General features: G+C 44.8%; 1 protein-coding gene across 1 annotated transcript in view; it reads right to left on the bottom strand.

The window, feature by feature from the left end:
- FRMD4B (FERM domain containing 4B) overlaps window positions 1–12,903 on the bottom strand; it is a 308,744-nt gene extending 295,841 nt beyond the window's left edge. Inside the window, exon 1 of the mRNA XM_075549903.1 lies at window positions 12,777–12,903. The gene's annotated coding sequence lies outside the window, so the exon portion shown is untranslated. The remainder of the gene's footprint in view (window positions 1–12,776) is intronic.
- Window positions 12,904–13,362: the final 459 nt, after the last annotated feature.

Below are 13,362 nucleotides of genomic sequence, written 5' to 3'. Positions count from 1 at the left end.
GCCACCGGAAAGGGTGCAAGCTCAAGTGCCCCCAGAGGTGCTCCAGAAGAAAGACCTGGGGATGTCCTTTCGAAAACTAGCCATTGAAAGACCCCTAAGCAGCACTGCTCTGGCCCAGAGGGGGTCATCCTGGGTTAGAATCAATGGGATGGCAGCTGGTGTATTGGTTTTTATTGTACAGAGGATTTCAAGGGGTAAAGTGGCTCCCAAAGAGCCCAAAGCACATACGTAGCAGCGCCAAGAGGTGAACTTCAACAGACTCCAGAGGGCATGCTTAAGTACGGCACCTCCTGCCCCTCTTACTCTTCAACACAAAATGCCACCTTTCAGCCTATCAGATGGATGCTCGATTTCAAAGTTTCTAAGAACAGGTTAGGGCTTTTAGAGCTGACACAGCATTGGCTGCAAACAGCACCAGCTGCTTTCGGAGTTCCTCGTGCAAAGGAAAGTCCAAGGAGATGCTCGTTAAGATGGAACATATGCCAGAGGATATTAATAGGAAGCAGATGCCAAACAACAGAACGGACCAAATCTAGAGCCTGTGGCACATGCCGGAAGCACCAAACGCCCTCTTCCAATCAGGTGTAGCACCTGTAGAGTGGGCAGCACTCAAAGTACACACACACACACACACATATGTGTGTGTATATATATATATATATATATATATATATATATATATATATATATATATATGCATGGATTGAAAGAAGAAATTTTCATTATTCTGAATGGGAAATAGACAGGCTTTTTAAAAACCTGTGTGTGTGTGTGTGTGTGTGTGTGTGTGTGTGTGTGTGTGTGTGTGTTGGGTAGGATACTGGATTTAAGTCCATCCAAGAGAGTTACCACCAAAGGCTACAGACATAGACTTTATAGGCTTGTGCGAGGAGAGCTGCCCAGTCATGTCAACACCGATCTATCGGTCAGTCCTACCTGGAGCCCTGTGAAGCCCCCTCCTACTTACACCAATTCAGCATTTCTGCATGTTTGATTACATAGCATCGATTAATATTCTCACTCTCCTTTCCAAATTATTCCCCCCTCGTAATATATATTAGATCATTACCCCTACATTTTCAGTGGTTGATCCAGCTTTCGTAGCTCCAGAAATCCAGAGTCCCTGAGTAGTTTTAAATGTCTTCCATATTTCGGAATTCTTCTAGACTCTTTGGTGGATGGAATGATCCATCGTGTACAGAGCCTTGGTGGTGTAGCGGGTTATGTGCTGAGCTGCTCACAAGGTCGGAGCTGGAATCCATCAGCCACTCCGTGAGCGAAAGAGGATGCTTTCTGCTCCCGTAAAGATGTGAAGCCTCCGAAGCCCGCAGGGGCAGTTCTACTCGACTCTACCTAGAGTCCTCGTCAGTAAGAATTGACTCGAAGACAGTGAGTTTGATTTTGGTTTTTGTAGTAGTTGGGAATTAGCTGATCTCCTGGCCATCGAGAGAGTCGTTCCTGGAGGCAATTAGCCACAGGTTTCCATTTCTTCCTGACTCGTTTGCCTTTTTACCCAGGTGAACAGAGACTGATTATTGTGCCTCATGGCTGCTCAGAAGACTTTAAGATCGCAGGTATTGCCCAATGATCAGAAGCACAAAAAATGATATTAGGTGATGTCCCAGGAAACCACGAACCCAAAGCTCTAAACGAAGAAACCAAACCATGTGAGGTGTCCTTTTCCTAAAAAGGTTTGCCACAGCCTGCCTGACAAGGTCACCTTGACTGCTCCGCTGAGGAAATGAGAAGGCTCTGGCCAAAGTGTAAGTCAGAGGCTCGCTGGCAACTTAAGGCAAGCCCGTAAGTCCTCAGTAGACCTGCTCCAGGTTCAAGGTGGAGATTTTGCAGAGGCAGAGTGCCAAAGCTGCCTTCCAGGATGTCTCTGAGCAGGTTCATACCACTGGCTTTTTGGCCAGTGGGGGATGCTTTCCCTGCCTCTTTTGATACAGTCAATAGTAAGATGAAAACTGACCCCTGGTGGTAGGATATGGAAAAATCCCTCGTAGCAAGGTTTCCAAATGGGCAAGCATACTTGTGATAACCTAATCTGGGAAACAACTGCACCCTACATAATACATAGTGTCTGTAGATTACGTAGCATATGCTTTACATATTGTGGTCCTCTCCTTGCCCTCACAGTGCTATTAACATAAGGAAGTCTCTAGACAGTCCTGCAGTAATGAAACTCCTAGCTCCCTGTCATGGAGGGTTTTCTAAATTTATTCGACCATAGACATGCAATGTGTGGTTTTTTTAAACTACTCAAGTATTATGGGTGACGTGTATGTCAGAGGGTAAGAAAGACCACGAGACTGTATTTCCTGTCCAGGGACCTCGTGCTAAAATCTTGGAAAGCTGTGTCTACTTGACTATTGTCAACACTAAACAGCTGGGTGAACACTCAAGCATAGTTCCCCAGGTACAAACAGAAATCCTGTACCTGCTCACATCAGGCCACCAAGAAGAAAGGCCAGGACACTAAAGCTTTCAGTTATCCAAACAGAGTAGAAGTCCACAGAGCTGATAGACGGACCTCTTTTTTGGCTTGTCTTAGATTGGCCTCCACTACTAGAGCTCCTCAGAGGGGCAAACACCTTGTGGAAGAGCGCTGTGGGCTCTGAAGCCAGACCTTTCTGGTTGGGTGGCTAATTTGCTTCTCGCTGACGGGGCCACCTTGGGCACATGCTACAACCTCTCTGCTTTCAACACCCTTCTCTGTGAAATGTCGATATCCATATCTCTGAATTGTGTCAAGGATTAAGCAAGTTAACAATAAAGGTAAAGTGCTTAAAATGGTGCCTCACAGTTGACTTAGTAATTTGCGGCTTCTTCATTCACATTACTAAAATTAGAACTATATAGCAACACCTAACAGGAAATGACAGATCATTTTTTCCTTTTAAAAACACTATTTCTTTGTGTTAGGCTATGAAATAATTAGGAATCATCAATTATCACCAACACATAGTAGGGTTATATTTTAAGCAATTAACACTTTTTATTTGAAAGAAAAAATTTTAAATCTTCTTAAAGCTTTTAAATGGTTTTCAAGCCAAACTTCCACAGGAAGAACACAGTTTCAGAATAGGGGGCCCCGCTGTACAGGTTTCCCTGGGATCATAACGCAGCTCTCAGGACTTGAAAGTCACTGCTTGGTTTGAAGGGGAGAAAGGGAGCCTGTGTGTTCTCCTTCTACTTATTTCAATTAAAGAAAACGTGTACCAGTTCATTTTGAGGGTGGATGACTACAGCTTTTAATTTTCAACATCATACATACTTTTATTACTTGATTTTAAAAAACAGGTATTACTTTGAAATGAGAAAAAAAAACCCTTTTAAAACCAGAAACTGACGAAAGTAAAAGCCATCATTCTGTGGGCTCTGAGAGCCTAACGTGAATCTGAGTTTTTTACTGTGTTTTTCACTTTTAAGCAAATATAGCAAAAAAAAAAATTCAGGTACCAGCAGAAACAAATCAAATCCCTCAACATTTACTATCTTCGATATCAATCTCCAAGTATGTATCAAATCCTGTTACTTGCACGCACCTAATAACTATTCATTATTTTGTGAAGATACTTAACAGTATTCATTTTTCTTTTTAATTTACTCATTATGATGCCTCACTGCATCGAGTCTATTCTGACCCATGGTGGCCCTATAGGACTGGGTAGAACTGACTGGTGGGTTTCGACGACTGCAGCTCTTCATAGGCGTAAGAAGCCCCATCTTTCTCCACAGAGCGGCGGGTGGTTCAGGATGCTGACCTTGGGATCACAGCCTCGGGGGTAACCACTAAGCCGGCAGGGCTCCCAATCATTACCATCCTTTCCCTTAAATATGTTTTAAGTAGACTATTTGCTGAGTGCACTACGCACTGACCACCAGACACTCCAGGGAGAAAGAGGAGGCTGTCTGCTGTCACAAAGACTGGCAGCCTTGGCAACCCCAAAAGGCAGCTTGACGCTGTCCTGGAGGGTAGCTATGAGTTGGAGGTGAGTTTGGTGTCTGCAAAGGCACGTGTCTTCCAGAGGCCTGGGGAAAGTGCTCTAGAACGGGAAAGCAAGCATGGAGAGCAAAGGGCTCCTCTGCAGCCATCACCGTGTGACCAGCATCTATGAGCGCGCACAGAGTGCCCACATAATTCATGCCGGGGGGAAGCTCGTCGCCTAGGGCTGAGTTTGACTCCTGTCATTAAGTTGCATTGTTTTGAAACAAGTTTTAGGTTAAATGTTCACTTAAGACAAATTTTCAAGGATGTACAAAAAGTCCTGAATCATAAATTAAATGGGTTTCTTGTACTGAATAACTTCCAAGACAAAATGACAAGTTGTTTGCAAATCTATAGTTTAAGAAATTAGGTTCATATGAAATACATGCGCACTTACCATGCTTGCTATCACATGGATCAGGCATGTAAATGTTAGACTTCCTTACAAAATCTAAAAATGCCCTTCCTGGCAATAATGCAAACTAGACAAATTTAAAAATCGGCTCTTTGAGAGACACTGTTAAGAAAACAAAGTGGGGGTGGGGGTAGGGGTGGGGGCGGAACCAACTACAGGCTGTTTCTGATAAAGGACCTGTATAGCAACATAGAAAGAACTCTCAATATTCAATAATAAGAAAAACAAACTAATTTTTTTAAATAGACAAAAGATGAGACAGTGCAATTTATCAAAGAAGAGAAACAGGTGGCAAATGAGCACATGAGAAGATCCTCAGCATCACTAGTCATTTGCAAATCGTAAGTGTAATATGATGTCACTACATACCTATTCAATGCTGACTCATAGTGACTGCATAGGACAGGGCAGAACGGACACCATGGCTTTCTGAGACCGTAACTCTTTATAGGAGTAGACAGCCTCATCTTTCTCCCATGGAGTGACTGGTGGCTTCGAACTGCTGAGTTTGCAGCTAGGTGTGTAGCCCACTACACCACCTCGCTCTTTCATGCCTATGGCTACAGTGAGACGAGGCATCCAGCGAGTATTAGCAAGGATCAGGAGGAAACAGAACTGCGAGTGCTGGTAGAATTATAAACCGAATGGGACAAACTGTTTTACATTAGGAAAAGGTGGCAGCTCCTCAAAAAGTTTGACATACACTTAGCAAAAATATCGCCATTCCAATTCCAGGTATTTATTCGAGTGAAATGAAAGCTTCTCTTCATACAGAGATGTGAATATGAAGGCTCATAGCAGCACTATCTGTAATGTGGAAAACTGGAAACGACCGATATGCCCCTCAGTGAGTGAACTGTTCCACAACTGTGCTACGTACATAGAATTGAATTGTTACTCAAGAGTAGAAAGAAATGGACTTCTGAAACATGCCACAACATAGATGCACATCAAGAGAACTATTCTGAGTAAAAGAAGCCAGACAAAAAAGAGCTCACACTGGCCTGAGGAGCCAGCCTATTACCATCTAAACAGACAGCTCCCCCTCCTCTGAGAAGAATTCACTTCAGAGGACAGCACTGAAACTACAGGCCAGGGAGAGGGACATGTCTGATCAGAGCACACAGGAGTAAACGAAGGGGAAGGAAGAGAGAGTGAAGCACATCCTGGCCCACCAAATGCTGAGGATGGTATTCCTGCTCAGAGCAGCCAATGCGCACAGAGGACCATAGGGATGGCCCCACCACGAGACAGACACGACATCCCTCACTGACCCATAGCACTACGGGGGAAAACACTGCAGGAATTGTGCCCGATCTGACCCCACCACACCGAGGTGAAACACGAAGGGCGTGCAACAGAGCAGCAAGGGGAGCAGAGCAATGAAGTCCCCAGGACTGTGGGGCCAGGGTGTGGTGCCCCATCAGACTCCACTGGAAAACACTGGTGAAGGTCAACAAATAGACCTTGAACTATTTATAGGCTTTTCTTTTTTTGTCGTTGACTTTTTGTTTGTTGTTGTTGTTGGAGTTATTGTTTTAGTTCTATTGTTGCTTTGTTTGCTTGGTTTTGTTTTTGTGCATAATTTTATCTCTGCATGTCTATCAAGATAAGATAGACAGGATAAACAAGCTGGAGAAGAAAACAATGAGACAACAGTTCAGGGGGGTGACTAGGGGTGGGGGGAGGAAGTGGGTGTTAACAAACCCAGGGACAAGGGAACAACAAGTGACTGAAAACCGATGGCCAGGAGGGTGCAGGAGATCTGGTAGGGCTTGATCAAGGGCAATGTAAGCGAAAGGAATTATTGAAACCCAAATGAAGGCTGAACATGATAGTGGGACAAGAGGAAAGTAAAAGGAAATAGAGGAAGGACCTAGGAGGCAAAGGCATTTATAGAGATCTAAATCCATATGACTATATTTATATCTGACGATGGAGAAATAGATCTATGTACATATATTTATATGTTTAGTATTAAGGAAGCAGATGGACACTGGGCCTCTACTCAAGTACTCCCTCAACACAAGAACACTTTGTTCTAATAATCTGGCACTCTGAGATTCCTTCCCGACATGATCGCTGAAGACAAAAACGCCTAAAGACCAATATTGAGAATAACTATACCAGGATGGTAAGAGGAAGGTAGGGTGAAAAGGGGGAACTGATCACCATGGCCTACTTATAACCCCCTCCTCCCGGGGGGATGGATAAGGAGGTAAAGGAGCCATCGGACAGTGCAAGATATGGAAAAATAATCATTTATAACTTATGAAGGGTTCATGAGAGCGGGAGGGAGGGAGAAGGAGGGGAAAAATGAAAAGCTGATACCAAGGACTGAAGTAGAAAGTAAATGTTTTGAGAATGATGGCAACAAATGTACAAATGTGCTGGACACAATGGATGGATGGATTGTGATGAGTTGTATAACCCCCCAATAAAATTATTGTTTTTAATTTAGAAAAGGAAAAAAAAATACTGCAAGAGGAAAAAAAAAAGAGGGAGAGAGAGAGCTGGTACTGTGTGCTTCCATTTGTGCTCATACGAATTCGAGGCCACAAAAACTACTGGCCAGTCACCGGCCAGTCAGAGAAGAACAGAGCAGTGGTGGCCGGGAGCAGGAGAGATGCTGTGCAGGAGAGGGAGAGAGGAGCTGGTTAGGAAGCAAGCACTTTGGGGAATGATCGATAGGTTCATTATCTTGATTATGGTGATGGGTTTAAAGGTCAAAACGTATCCAACTGTATGTTAAAATGTTTGCAGTTTATTTGTAAGCCAACGATATCTTAAGTGGCTTTTTAAAAATTTAAGTCATATAGTAGTGTATGAGGGAGTTTCAAAAAGTTCATGGAAAAATGGGAAGAAGAGTAATGGGATTTTCCCCTTCATTTTTGAAGCCCCTCATATAAAGAAAAAGTCCATCTCTTCGTATCTGATGCCTGCTGTCAGGCCATCTCCCTGAGGTTACCAACATGAGCAGCCTTTGGGGAGGGGGATAGTGGTCCACAAACGTAGGGTTTCATTACAGGGTTCCATTTTTTTGTATTTTAAATGAGTGATTCATTGAACATGTTTTTTCGTACAATGGTATTAGGGTTTAAAAAACACAGCACTTTTTAGGTGCTCTGAAGCTGTGGGTTTTTTTGTTAAAGAGTCTTATGTTTAAGGAAGTTCTAGTTTGACAGACTTATAGGGACCCCATAGGGACCCCATAGGGGCACAATTGCCCCTTCTGGCTTTCTGAGACTGTAAGTCTTCATGGGAGTGGAAAGCTTCATCTTTCGCCCAAGGAGTATCAAGCTGCCAGACTTGTGGCTAGAGGAGCCCCGATGGCGCAGTGGTTATGCATTGGGTTGTGATCTGCAAGGTCAGCAGTTCGAAGCCACCAGCCAGCTCTGACTTTATACTACCTCAAAGAGTTACAGTCTCAGAAACTTACAGGGGCAGTTCTATCCTCTCCCTTGGGGTGTCTATGAGTTGATGGGCAGTGAGTTTCGCTGTGGTCTTAACTAGTGGTCGGCAGACCAGGGTGTCGCTCACTCACTATGCCACCAGGGCTCCTTGAGTCAAAATTAACTCGATGGCAATGAGTTCTCATATCATCACAGAACGTTCTCATCTGCCCTTCCCCTTGCATGCCATTTCTGGGCCATTTGTTACAGCCGATGAACTGATAGTGCTGCTCTTGTTAGGTGCCTTCGAGTCGATGCTGACTCACAGGAAGGAACCTTGTGTGACAGTCGAATGATTCCATAGGTGTACTTGGCTGCTAATCAACTGCCAGGTGGGCGCTTCGTATCCACCAGCAGCTCCTCAAGAGAAAGATGAGGGAATCTACTCTCATAAGGATTTCCAGTCACGCTCATTAGCCCCAGGAAGCATTTCTACCCTGTCCCCAGGGGCCTCTGTGAGTCAGATTGGTCCAATGGTGGTAAGGTCCCCTTTACAGGAGCAGTGCTTTCTCCTGTGGAGCCAGTGGGCGAGTGCCAATCGCCAACCTGCTGGTTATCGACCGAGTGTCTCACCATGGCACTGGGAACCAATATTAAACAACACCGTTATTAACTGATGTTCACTCTTTGTGTTGTAGAGTACATGTCTATGTCCTGTGTTCACTGCAGTTCCCTTTTACACAACCACCGCGCCTTAGACACTTTACCAAAGAATGAGGAGATCTAAAATCACAAATAGAAGCCTCTTATTTTGCACGAAATTACTAGATAGAGGAGTCAGACTTCATTGATGGAGGGACCAAATCCTTACTATATTGAGAGGCACTTTTTCCACAAGATATAATTTAGCCTAGACTGGGAACGCTGCTCTGAGCTTTAGAGTATAATTAAATCCTCACTCCAGGTTAAACATTGCACAGGGGTGTTAGACAGGAGCAAGCACACATGCAAACAAATTTTATAGGGCAATTTGGGTTGCCCAAACCATACCAATGTCAGCATTTTAACACCGGTCAGCAGGATTTAAGAAGAAAAGACAAACTTCAAGTTTAGGTTATAAATGCAGTATCTGTTCACTGCATAAGTACATAAACACATGTATACAGGCCAAACGTTTCCTACCCCCTTTTCTTCTCCTGATACAATCTGCCAGACATAACTGCCACGAACAATGTGAGGGTATCTTTCTTGATTCTATGGTGTGTGTGTGTGTGTGTGTGTGTGTGTGTGTGTGTGAGAGAGAGAGAGAGAGAGAGAGAGAGAGAGAGAGAGAGAGAGAGAGCGCATATATATGAGTTATGTCCTTCTTCTTCTCGACAGTTCATTTATTTTTGACTTCTTTGATCACAAAATACACCACTTCAGCATATTTTTTTCCCATCTGGTGCATTTAAGAGACCTCACCTAATTTCTTTTATTGTGTGTGTCTGGGGGAATACATGTAACATGCAATTAGCCATTCTAATGATTTTAAGTGTGAACTTCATGAATACTAATTATATTCATAAATTGTGCCGCCCTCATGACAACTTCTTTCCCAAACACTTTTCTTGCCCCAAGCAACCATTTGGTGTCCCTTATGCAATACTTGCCGCTCCCTGCTTCCTGCAGCTGTCGGTAACCACCAATGAAGTCTGTCCCCATGCATGGGTCTACTGCAGATATGGCGTGTAAGTGGGATCACACATGATATGGAAACGTCCCCCTAATGGGTTGGTGAGTAACTGGCCACTGCCCTGAGCCTCACCCTGTAGTCCCAGTCTATGTCCAACAATCTAGCACCTGAAGGGGAGACAGTCTGCCAAGAGTGGTCCTGTGAGACTCCAGGACCACGCCAGTAGCTGTTCAGGCTCATCCTTTCTCTGCACTGGTTATCAATATTTTGAACATCCTGCACGGAGACTAATTTTGGTGTGACCCACTTGATTCCTTCCTACCTCTATTTCTGAACCTAACACCATTGCTTGTCTACCTTGCTTCCTAGATCCTGGGCTCCTGAGGCCGGAAAATCTGTCTCTCACTCATTCGGTAGCACCCCGAATGCTTATCAAGTGCCTTATATGTGGCTGTGGTTGGGCCGAGGTCCAGAATATAGCCGAAAAAAGGTGAGGAATGCCTTGAACTCACAGGGACATCAGGAAAAACAACAGTGGGGAGACATATAAAGAATTCACAACCATAACACACTGGCCCGGCCATGAAGGAGGGTTAGTGGGTGATTGAGTTCAGCCCTCGCTCTAAGCCCTGCCTCACATCTACTGTAAACAACAAGGCTCAGCTCCCATCAGGCATGCAAGGATGAAACCGGTTCCGAAGAAGCCGCGTTGGAAGGATATGGGCAAATGAGTTTTCGCATTTATTGCTGCTGAGAATTTGAACAGGGGCAATACTGTGGGGAACAGATTTCGCAGAGCACGCGTGTTTGGTAAGGTAGATGACCAGGAAAGCAAGGGAGCCCTCATGAGATACATGACGCAGAAGCCACAACAGGAGCTCTTCTCAAAGATCATGGGAATGGTACAGGGGCGGCCAAGGCTCTGCTCTGTCATGTACGAGCTCACTGTGAACTGGGGTCAATTTGCATCAACTTCACCCAAGGAGACCCCTCTGTAGTAGGGAAGGCACAGAAGCCCTGGTCTGTGACTTAAATGATAAGGCAAGTGAGTCCGGGGCGGAGAATCCCGAGAATCCAGGCGCCTTGTGCAGTGTGTGCAAAGGATACACGTGGACAAACTCTCACTGCTAGCGAGCCAATTCCAACTCAAAGTGACCCTATAAGATAGTGCAGAACTGCCCCCATGGGTTTCTAAGACTTTGTATCTTTATGGGAGTAGAAAACCTTATATTTCTCCTTCGGCGTGGCTGGTGGTTTCAAACTGCTGACCTTGTGATTAGCAGCCCAACACATAACACACTACAATACTAGGGATCCTTTATAAGGGACAGGAGCTGGCTATCTGTAGAGAGACTGGAAGGAGCCTTAGTAGCACTGTGCAGTGAGCAACAGACTGCTCCCCTCAACATCAGCGGTTCAAATCCACCCATTGCTCTGAAGGAGAAAGACGAGGTTGTCAACTCCCCTAAAAATTTACAGACCGAGAAATCTCATATGAATTGGAATGGACTCAACGCAGTGGGTCGTGGAAGGAAGTGAGGGTGAGCAGAGTGAGCCAAGAGAATGGTGTTGGAGGAAATGGATGAGGCAGGTTCATGCCATGCCTTACAGATCATGACGAAGTATTGTAGATGTTGGAGTTTGGTCCACATTACTTCTTAAAATACCCCAATCATAGAAAGAATCAGTAAGAATGTGAGAAATGCTCAGTCCTCTGTAGCTTTCATTTATCTCCATCCAGTGCTCCTCAGTTGCTAGTGTACATGGGCCCCGAGTTACCTTTATACAATACTACTCTGTATTTTTCCAACTGTTTTGTTTGTCTCATCTACATCTTCACCCTCAAGACAACCACCGACATTTCTTTAGTCCCAAAGTCCACTCTACTGAGTGAAAAGAAATCTATTATTGATAGAGTACTTTTATGGGCTTGGCAGAATTCCAAGTGTTTGCAAACAGGAACTCATTTCATCTTCTCCATAACGATGACCCTTGGCCTCCATTTCCACATCTGTAAAATGTGGTCATTTATTGCCAAGGATGGAGTTGCTAATAGTGGGTACCTTTGATGGCTGGGGAAACCAAGGAAGATGAGTCACTGTAACCTCTTGTCTTGACCCTCCCTCCAGAGCCCAGGCTCTTGCCCACTAGGCGACACTCCTCCCTAACAGAAGCTAAGGTACAGGCATGACAAGCTCACTGTATATTCCACTGAAGGAAGCGTGTGGAGAAGACTGAATGCTGTTCTTCACACTGTATCTATTCATACTTTTGGACATGACATACGGATACTCTAGCATCACCTTTCACTTGTCAAGTCTGAACTGGGCTTGGCTGATAGAGCAGCATTTTGAGGTCTCAGGTGGCAGGACGGTGTACACAGTCAGGAGTTGGGGTTCTAGCAGCTTGGTCTTTATGGCCCTGATTTTGGCACCATTCAAGCATTGCATCTTGCCCCATCGTTCCAATGTTTCCTGTGTCACCACTTGGATGTTGCATTTCGCCTTAAGGGCTTTCTTAAAAATAACCAGTGGAAAACAGAAGGAGAACAAAACCAGCCCTTGAGAGTAAGGCTACAAAGCCCAGCTTACTACAACAGAGGCAAGTCAATGCTTGTGTGGAAATCACCAACCACTCGCTTTGCTCAGTTTTCCACTGAACTTCAGCCGTCAAGTGTCCAATGAAGATGAAAAAGAAAATAATTTTACATATTTGTATAAGATACTAGAAGTACATTGTCAAAAATGTGCTTAAAGTACCGCAAACCCACCGCCATAGAGCAGATTCTGATGAGCACAATTAGGAATTTTGCATCTTCTGGGAAGTTTTTCTCTCGCATTTTTCATCTAGCCATATTTTCCTCACTAAGTTAGAACATCTTGATAAACTGTAAGTCTACTATTCAATCTTTGGATATTTAACTTTAATCAGAAATACTTTTAGACAAACTGTATTTGCAATGTCAAGCGTACAAGCATTTTCATTAATTAATGTTGGTGGAAATATACACGCCCGGATCTCATCCCATCACTATCTAATGCACATCCCCCTGGAAGTACGTTCTTCAGGTTGTGCAAATATTGTGGCCATTCTTCTCCCAACTCTTCTAGTACTGGCTGGACGAGGCTTCAACTTAGAGCCTCTAATGCTTTGCTAGTATATCGCATCACGTCACATGGTATCATATCATAGCACCTATTCCCACTTGACAAATCAATCTTGCCTCACACAGGAACATTCACCCGCCCACATGCCTGCTCCACCCTCCAGAAGCATTGCGTTCCCACGGCGCCGTCCACTTACCTTGAAGCGGCTCTCGCTCTCTCGCCCTCCTTAGTCTCTCACGGCACTAATCTGCCAAGTCTGATTTCCAGGCACGGACGTCATCTCTTCCCTTCACACATTCTGTTTCCTGGGTTTCTCATCTGAGCCTGTAACACAGAGGAGAAGCACCTTCATTTCTGTCGGCACCCAGGAGAGAGCCATAAATCCCCGTCACCGACACTTCTCATTTCTTTCTCATTTCCCCTGTCTGGCTGCAGTTTAATCACAGTTCTAGAAAGTCACCTGATCCGATGAGAAGAGGACAGAACCAGACCATGGAGGGAAGAAATGGAGGCTTGCCGCCTGGTGCCGAATGAGCGGCTTAGACTATGTGTCCCATTGCCTAGGTGGGGCTGTCCCTGTCCCCGTGAGAGGGGGTTCTGAAGTGCCCCAAGTTACCTCCGGTCCAGCCCTTGTGAAATCAGGCCTGTCAGAGCCAGGGACCTCAAGAAGACAGCACCCCCGAAGCCACGTCTCAGAATTCCCGAGTCTGGGTTTAACAGATGCCAGTGTGGGGACAATGAAACACAGGCCATGAATACTGATGAAATGCCGCATGCCTCCA

This window comes from Tenrec ecaudatus, chromosome 5 (assembly GCF_050624435.1).
Source record: "Tenrec ecaudatus isolate mTenEca1 chromosome 5, mTenEca1.hap1, whole genome shotgun sequence".
Classification (NCBI taxonomy): Eukaryota; Metazoa; Chordata; class Mammalia; order Afrosoricida; family Tenrecidae; genus Tenrec; species Tenrec ecaudatus.
The sequence above is the reverse complement of the archived record's forward strand: the minus strand, read 5'-3'. Positions and strand labels throughout refer to the sequence as shown.